This window comes from Papaver somniferum, chromosome 2 (assembly GCF_003573695.1).
Source record: "Papaver somniferum cultivar HN1 chromosome 2, ASM357369v1, whole genome shotgun sequence".
NCBI classification, from domain to species: Eukaryota; Viridiplantae; Streptophyta; class Magnoliopsida; order Ranunculales; family Papaveraceae; genus Papaver; species Papaver somniferum.
This window is the reverse complement of record NC_039359.1, coordinates 120189077-120199116: the sequence shown is the minus strand read 5'-3', so window position 1 is coordinate 120199116 and position 10040 is coordinate 120189077.

The following is a 10040-nucleotide window of genomic DNA, read 5'->3' as shown; positions in this document are numbered from 1 at the left end:
GGAGCAATATACAAGGAATCTGAGGATGTGTCATATTCCATTCTCTTCGTATGGATGTCCTTCATCACATGTTAAAATTTCATGACAATCCGATGAATGAGCGAGTAGATGTGGCCAAAATATCAAGTGACGCGCAATCTGAAAAAGTTCTGGAAGTCTCCTGGAAGTTTACTATTTCGCCTTTTTCAGGATCTGAACATGCTCAAAAATTAAAAATCTTCTATAATAAAGCTTGGAAATTTTTCGAGCTTGAATTTGCACATGCGGATCATCAAAATCCGACTCCGGACAAAGATTCTACAGCGTTTTTATTAAAAGCTGGGTTCTGAATTTTCTGACGACGAAGTTCGACTAAGTTTTCATATATTCACATGGGTTCTCATTAACTCATTCACAAGTCAGCACTTTTATACTTCTATGAATAATATACAGGATGAATACTTACTTGAGGAGTCTCCAAAGTTTCCATGGGGTTGAATTGTCCACATCAACGACAAGAGGAACATCACTTCCATCCGGCTCCGAATCTTGGAAATTACCTCCATTCCCATTCCCAGAGGATGATTGAGTTCCAGAATTCTCCATCTCCATGACAACATCCTCCTGTACACGTCCTTTACAATCAATATTTTCATCTATGAAGCACCACATTTGAACATGTGAAGAAATACTTACAGTTTCTTCGTCACTCAAATCAGCGATTGCTTGTTCAGTAGCAGAAAATTGAAGACCTTCAAGACTCGATGGAGTAAAATTCTGCAACAAAATTAGCAACATTGGCTTCATGATTCTAATGTTAATAGCAATGAAAGTCACGGTGAGAAATATTGGGAACTCACCAAAGCACCAGCTGGAGACTTTACGGTATTGGGTAACAGCTTATAACCTTTATGCATGCCTTCTCCGCCATGAATAACCGCCTCAATCTCTGAGAAATCTACACGGATTCGAGGTCGTATATTACGACCGTCATGTCGTGAAATCCAGTAATGTAATCAGAATACAGTTCTTATAATTTCGTGAAGATTATATGAAGAAACATACCTGAGAGCATCCTGGAGACGACTTTTGTTTATCACCAGAAAGATACTTCAATCTTGGTCGACTGGAAATCATCTCAGCCGAAGGAAGATCCTTGAATGGAGGTCTGGGAAATCTTACAAAGCCACACAAACGCCCAAGTTGCTGATCCCAGAATTCTACATAACCTGGGGTTACATAGGAGAATCTATCAGAATCAGGAAACCAGTAGCTACTCCAATCCACATGAGTATGATCCAAATGAGTCCTGAGTTGCTCAACTGATGGCTTCCTTCTCCGTATGGTTGGAACACACTGATCCATACCCATTTGTCGAGCTGCTCTATCAATGTTATACTCCTCCACTGAAAGATCTCCAAACGTGGCTGATAGCAAATGACCAGGGGTGCAACTCAACATGAAAGATCTTTCGCCATCACTCAGATGCGTACCAGACGTCAAACTCGTGCTTTCTCCAGTATTGAAAGTCATCGGCTGAGAAACATAATCAGGGACTGACACCCACGGGCGAAAATTGAACTCAGATTCTTCATCTAATATATCAATAAGGCGTATTTTAGAACGAGGCTGCTTTGTGGACCAACGCATGATCCTAGCATTATCTTTCTCAGGGAAAGTATGGCGCGCATCAGTATTCGGTCCTTGCAGAACATTACGTGGAGTAGGTGCATAATTCTCAAAATGCTCCCACATCAAAGATTGAAGAAACATCGTGTTGGCATAACACTCAATCTTCATAGAGCCGTTCGACACACTGGAGTCTATAATCAAGGAGTCCAGGTTGTAATACAAGGAGCCTAAGAATAAACTACCTATCGGAAGTTGCTCACCTTGATCCATCTTAATAGCAAAGGGAATCACAAAACGCTTCAAAAAGTTTCCACTGTCTTCAAAAACGTCTCTGGACAACCATAAACATAAGAAAGCAGCAATGGGTAACATACCGTCGATGGGTTTATCAGAAACCTCGTCTTTGGGCCACCAGTGTGTCAACCAGGAAGCATAGCATCCTTTACTACCTGCCTTATTCGCTTTCTCCATTGCAGCTGTCAAGACATAAGAAACGGTGGTCTCCTCATCTGAAAGATCCCCAAGAAGATTGCCCGTGATCGGGAGATGCATCATAGCCGCCACGTCTTCCAAGGTAATGGTAAACTCTCCCCATCTACATATGAAAGTGTGAGTGGGAATGCACCAGCGAGAAAACAGAGCCACAATACCACTTGCGTCATGATAAATGAACAACTCTCCAGAAGCTTGAATAGCTCTCGTCACCTGCGCCTGGTCGAGCATAGTCCTCACATGAGGAAAACCCAACATATGCCTCGCCCAGCCGGCAAATTTCTCCAAAGGTCTTCGAGAAAGCTTAAGCTCTATGATTGATGAGGTGAAGATCCCTCGTTCAAGACAAAATCGAATCACTGTCTTAGGAGTCACCAATTTCTTCTGAGTAACAGTTCTGGGATTTATCAAAAGACGATACACTGGGGATTTCAAATGTTGCTCAGCTCCTGGAATATCTTTTTCAAAGAATGCATCATCTATGTTCGGGACATTCTTAATCCCAGGGATTTCGTCTTCGTCTCCCCCAACGGAAGTTTCATCCATTCATGTCTCATCTCTGGAGATACCATCATCAACGCATATCTCTTCCCTCGAGGCGTCGTCAGCTTGGGAAATGGTCATCTTTGCTGAGTAGCTGAAAAGGTTCACACTACATTCTACTTCAGTATGATGTCCTGTTATAAATCAAGGAAATACAAGAAAAAATGGTAACTCTTAACTCTTACCTTTTATACTTCCACTAACAATAGTGATAGTATTGCTAGAGTTAACACCTCAAAATCGTTCGTCTCTTCGAAAACTGCAAAAACGAACGAAACTTTATTTAATTTCAGAAACTCACTGACACAATTTCCATAATGTGAACATTCACACAACTGACCTATGAAGTTTACAACAATAAAATATTTCATCATAAATATATTGTCTATCTTCAAAGGTTCCTCAAAACACACGCTTCGATTTTTCGAAAAAAGCAGCAATTAATGCAACTTGCATGCATAAACTCTCAAGGATTTTATTTAATGAAAACATACTCATGAAAATAAAATATATCATCATATTTTGCACAATATATGTCACGGCTGCATATATATATATATATATATATATATATATAAACTATTTTTCCTTCGTATCGTCATCATTTGTCTTTAAAACGAAGGTTTATTTCAAAAAATATTGTGAAAGATCACATCTCATACATATGATAAAGTTTTATATTTACATGAAAGCTCATAAGAAAAATTTTATCACTGGACACAAGTTCATCATACATATTTTCCTTCGTGTCATCGTTATTTGTCTTTAAAACGAAGGATTATTCCGATTTCATGAAAATTCACTTCTTTTATGATGAAACCTTGGTATACATGAAATCTCATACACTAAGTTTTAACACTGGAACTAGGTTCATATTTTAAAAAAAAAAATCTCTCCTAAATCAGGGATTATAGTTAGTTTTCAAAACTAACGATCGAACGAACATACGTTTTCAAAAACGAGGGCTTTTTTCATAAAACTCACACTAATATACACACATTGAATATGATTTCAACATGATCACTTCATGAAATTCATGTAAACAACAGGAAACATCAAAAAAAAAAAATCGCTCACCTGGTCGGCGCCGGCCGGTAACTGGCCGGACGGTGGCGGCGACGGTCGGCGGCGATCGAAACTCCGGCAGAAAACTCCTGATGCTCAGACGTGATGAAGATGAATGCGTGATGGAGGTATGGGCGTGAAATAAAAAAAAAGGATTAATCCCTTTTGTATCAATTTTATTTCCAAACCTAATTTTCTAAGGATTTCTTTATTGGGCCCGACCCGCGAATCCTAACCGACCACGGACTCGTCGTCCAAACCAGCGGTTCAACACCAATTTATGCTCATCAAACGTCGCTCCAATCATGACATTGAAGCCTTCATCAAGTCGTGGTTTTCTCATGCTCTCTAAATCCGGTAACGTCTCAACTTACGACTAAATTCAATTACTGGTATTATTATTTATGGCCGGAAAATCACCATTTAATGCTAACTGAGGAACACAACTTTCCTCAGTAAGCAGGGGAATTAATGTAGATGGTGGATTTTCGACAAAGGATAAAATCGTAAACTCATAATTATACGAAGCTCTGATTCAGCAATCAGACGTGAGTATCAAGACACGGCTCTCTCATCGAATTCTCAACGAAGAGTACTTTCTCTCAGAGTACATGTACATATGTAGTCTCACGACTGGACAACGGCATATCTCATGAATACTGAATACTTTCAGTGATTATTTCTATATAGTATCACGAGATGGACGGCTCCTAGACAGCTTTCTCTACTAGTATAAAGCGATAACGTCTTCAGGAACAAACAACAAGTTTACCCTAACTATATAAAGGATATGACTTACCGACAAGCTCATATCGGGATAATTAATGCTCCTAAACAGCTTGCTCTGCTAGTATATAGCCACAAAGTTAATTATTCCTAATTATAATTGCTCATATTCCATGGTCGAATCCACGACTGGTCCCATGGAATAGCAATAACAATTTTTCTGATTCTATGATCGAATCCACGGCTTGATCTCATAGAATAGCAATAACTATATTATCTCATTACTCTGATTTCATGATCGAATCCACAACTGGTCTCATAAATGGTAATAGATAAATCTTAATTACTCTGATTCTATGGTTGAATCTACGATCCCATGGAATGGTAATGCTCACTTTATTATTATGAATTCGTAGTCGAATCCTCAGCTGATCCTATGAATTAATAATAAAGATCTTATTACTCAGTTTTTTGAATTATTCTCCACTGAATTCCACAATTAGTAATAAATAATCAACAACTGGACGTCTGAGCTACCTCCAAGTAAGCCCCGATTCAAATGAAGGTGTATTCAACGACGATACACTAACGGTCACCACACGAACGAGTATTTCAAAATACAAAGAAACGATGAACCTATGCAAAATAGGGAAGAAAATAATAAATAATTAAAAATATTGACCAGTGTGCTAGGAGCACGGAAACACGACCGACCGACCGTGTCGTGGTCAATCCCACGCCAGTTTTATATTTTTAATGCATTTTTATTATTTTCCATGATTTGAAGAAAATTCTCTCATTTTATCAAATCTCCTTCGTTTCAAGGAAACTCCTCGGTTTCATGGTACTTCCATAAATCCATAAAAAATAATACAAAATTAAGGAAAGGAGTGTGGGGCGTGACCATATGCCAACCGGCCATGCCTTGGTCCCAACCGGCCCCACACCCCACGGTTCCTTATTATTTTATTATTATTTCTCTAATTTCATGAAAAAACTCCTTGATTTTATGGTATTTTGCACAAATCATTAAATAATAATAATAAAATAAAATAAATTATGGAAACTTGTGGGACCGGTCCTTGGCCGTCCGGCCATGCCCTAGCCGGTCCCACATGCCCCTTTGTTTTATTATTTTATTATTAGTTTTCCTTGAATTCATCAAATTCCTTGATTTCATGGTATTTCTCTCAAATTAGGAAAAATTCCCTCAAATCATCAAAAATACCTAAAAAATATTAAAAAATTATGAAAACTCGTGGGACCGGCCCAAGCCGGACGTCCATGCCTTCCATGCTCCCACACGCCCTTGTTTTTATTATTTTAATATTTTTTGCTTCCTTGAACTCATGAAAACTTCTTCAATTCATGGAAACTCCCTAAATTCATCAAAATTCATGAATTTTCATAAAATCATCAAAATATTAAAAAATTAAGGAAAAGGCACCACGGAACCGTGGCCACGACCAGACGACCATTCCTTGACCACGGCGGTCCCACGCCTCCTCATTCCTTATTTTATAATTATTTTTCATCATCTCATGGTGTTTTCCTCAGTTTCGTCGAAACCCTAATTTTGGCATATTTTCTCGAATGGATGCTCAATTGCACGCCAGAAAATATCAAAATTCTCAGAACTGAGACGCGGACGCCTTGGGGACACGAGCATGCTATCTTAACTGAACAAGATTTGATCTTTGGCTCACGGAAGCCGGTCCCATCAATTTTCACAGTTTTGACCTAATTTGCACAATTGCTCGTATTAGGTCCTAAACTCTTCCAAACACTTTGGATTTTCATGAAGTGATCGTCAGGCGGTCACGTGACAACCCAGGGCCGGTTTCATGACTCCATGGTCGGTCCCTCGCCTCGTCATAATTAATTAGGTTTTCTCACCTAAGGCTCATACGAGCATTTTTGAATAAATGATTAAGCCAGCATTTAATCATTCTTCCACCAACAAATCGTCAACTCTTCAGGAGTTCTTCGTATTTGCTCACGTGAGCATATGGACACTACATGGTTCATCCACGGTCCCATGTAGTCGCTCCCTCCTTCGTCCCATGGTTAAACTTCTGACGAACCATGAATTGATCATCAATTGATCAAATTAGGGTTTCTGAATCCAAGGATCATCATTACAGATTCCCACCTTAATAATTTTACGACCGCCTCATGGTCATTAATTTTATTAATTATGCTCGTTTCAATGACCAGTATTCTAATTAATATTTTTGGTACGCTGCCAATAATCCATCAGATGAGCAACACATGCTCAGACGATCAAATATTCAACAATTCATCACATGAGCAACACTTGCTCAGATGATAAATATTTGCTCAAACCAAGGAATATTGGTTCAACAATCAATATTCAACGATCCATCGAATGAGCAACACTTGCTCATTTCATGGTAAGAATTATACCTCTGTCTCATGGCATGTTCAATTCATGAGTTTCAGAACATCATGTTCGACACTCATCAACTACATGGACTCATCGTCCCATCAAACCACGAGACGTCAATCGTGTCACTTGGGGGGATATTACTTAAGGTTTTGGTCTGGCGGTCTATGGCACGTGTGTTCAAACACAATGGAATGTGAGCAAGTCGTGCAATCAGTTGAAGGAATTCACGAGGTAGTGGGTGGAAAATCGACCAAGTCTCCACACGTTGAGCAATTGGTTTCAAACACGATCTCCACTTACCCACTCCTTGATTCCATCAACTGTCACACTTCATGGAATCATGGTGTCTACAATTCCAGCAATATAAATAAGTCTCTGAATCATGATTGAATCATCAGCATCATTAGTATCATCAATCTCACGTCAAACTAACAACACGAGATCATCAACTCATCAATTGAGCAACTACTCTCAATTGAGCAATTTCAATCATTAAGAGCTTATCATATTCAGAATTCACACACCCATAATATTTGATTACCATTGATTCCACACACTTCTAAGCTTCCCTCCTACAGATCAACCCATCCTCTCTTTTGACCGAATTTACTCTGGAACGTTCATTGTCTTGATTTAGGCCGGAGTACTACAGATTGATCTCTCGCATATAAAGCACCCCCTTTGCAGCGGTACATCTGTGTGAGGTTTAACATTTCGCTCGGTTCGAGGAGTCTCCTCCGTACGGTCGTCTCCTCAATTCCTTAAAAACCAGCAAATCGTTTTTCCCCATCTACAACCCCGGGACCTAGTCCAGATTGAACACCACACTGTATTAAGTCGCTACAGACACTAGCTTACTACAAACTAACTTCGGTATACATTGTAGTTGAACGCCAATCAATGTCACACTGATTCAAGGTACAGTTGCGCTCCTTACATCTCTGATCCCAGCAGGATACTACGCACTTGATTCCCTTAGCTGATCTCACCTACAACTAAGAGTTGCTACGACACAAAGTTGAAGACTTTAATAAACAAATCTGTATCACACAGAAAAGTCTACAGAATAGATAAATTTGTCTCCCACAGATAAACCTACAAGTTTTGTTCCGTCTTTTGATAAATCAAGGTGAACAGGAACCAATTGATAACCCAGACTTATATTCCCGAAGAACAGCCTAGCATTATCAATCACCTCACAATAATCTTAATCGACGCGACGAAAGAAGATATTGTGGAATCACAAACGATGACACAAAGATGTTTGTGACTACTTTTGTATCTTGCCTATCGGAGATAAAGATCTCAAGCCAATCGTTACGATTGTATTCAAAACGATAGAATCAGCAAGATCAGATCACACAATTACGAGAAAGTAGTATCGGTCTGGCTTCACAATCCCAATGAAGTCTTTAAGTCGTTAACCTGGTTTTTAAGAAGAAACCAAAGGTTAAAGGAGAATCAACTCTATCTAATAAAACTAGTATCACACGGAAGGTGTGGGGATTAGGTTTCCCAGTTGCTAGAGTTCTCCCTTATATAGTCTTTCAAATCAGGGTTTGCAATCAATGTTATCTTGCTACCAAAGCATTCAATATTCACCGTTAGATGAAAACCTGATTAGATTCAAGCTAATATCTTTCAACCGTTGGATCGAAACTTAGCTTGTTACACACAAATGAAATGTACCATTTTGGGTTTATGTAAACGTACCCAAACATGAACATTTGTTGGTTCAACATTAGTTAACCAAATGGTTAGCCATATGAGCACTTTCATATCAACCATGTTCTTTTTCACCATAACTAGTTCAAATGACTCAAATGAACTAGTTAGAGAGTTGTTCAATTGCAAGGAAATCTTATTTGACTACACAAGACACCATCGAAGAAGCAAAAACGATTTGATTCACTCGAATCGGTTCATGAACTATATAGCCACGATTTGCATTTAGCATTCCTTAGTTAATATAAATAAGTTCACAAACAATCGTCTTTAGATATAACCATCTTAAGTTCGCAGACTTAGTTCGCGGACTTAAGTTCCCAGAAGGAGTTCTCAAACTCCAGCAGATTTTCTCGGGTCGAGAACCTCCGCTAGTTCGTAGATTGAGTTCACGACTCTTGTTCCGGTTCTCTTGATCAACAAAGTTCGCAAACTTCGGTTCAAGGAAAAAGGACTTATACATATATGTGTTGCTAGACAATGCTTATATCCATCATTGGTTATTTAATCTAAACTCTTATTTCAACCATTGAAACATTCTTAGAGGACATTTCGTCAGAGTAAGCAATTTTCAAGGTGATTGAAACGTGTCATGACTTTCGTCACTAGGTGTTGATGGTGGTTTTTAGACAAGGGGTAAAATCGTAAAACCTTACGCATAGCATGACGTCACCGGTGACGCTGAACACATTTATTAGAACATTTAATGCACTTATGTAAACAATTACCAGGGTATCTTTTTTCAAATGCTAAACTAGGGTTTCGATACACAAAACCCTAAGCCGCACAATCGTTGCGCATCATGGCAACTATGCCAAAACTAAAGCCGCACAATCGTTGCGCATCATGGCAACTATGCCAAAACCAAAGCCGCACAACCTTTGAGCATCATGGCAACCATGCCAAAACCAAAGCCGCACAACCGTTGCGCATCATGGCAACCATGCCAAAACCAAGCCGCACGATCGCTGCGCATCATGGCAACTATGCCAAAACCAAAGCCGCACAATCGCTGCGCATCATGGCAACCATGCCAAAACCAAGCCGCACAATCGTTGTGCATCATGGAAACTATGCCAAAACCAAAGCCGCACAATCATTGCGCTTCTTGGCAACCGTGCCAAATTCGAGTTGCACTATCATTGCGCCACACGCGCCATTGGCACATTCCAAGCGACGCTTGCGACCTAACATGCCAAGCCGTGCAAACCTAGGGGCAAGCCGCCACACGCACCATTGGCACATGCCAAGCGACGCTTGCGACCTAGCATGCCAAGCCGTGCAAACCTAGGGCCAAGCCGACACACGCGCCATTGGCACATGCCAAGCGACGCTTGCGACCTATCATGCCAAGCCGTGCAAACCTAGGGACAAGCCGCCACACGCGCCATTTGCACATGCCAAGCGACGGTTGCGACCTAGCATGACAAGCCGTGAAAATATAGGGCCAAGCCGCCACACGCGCCAT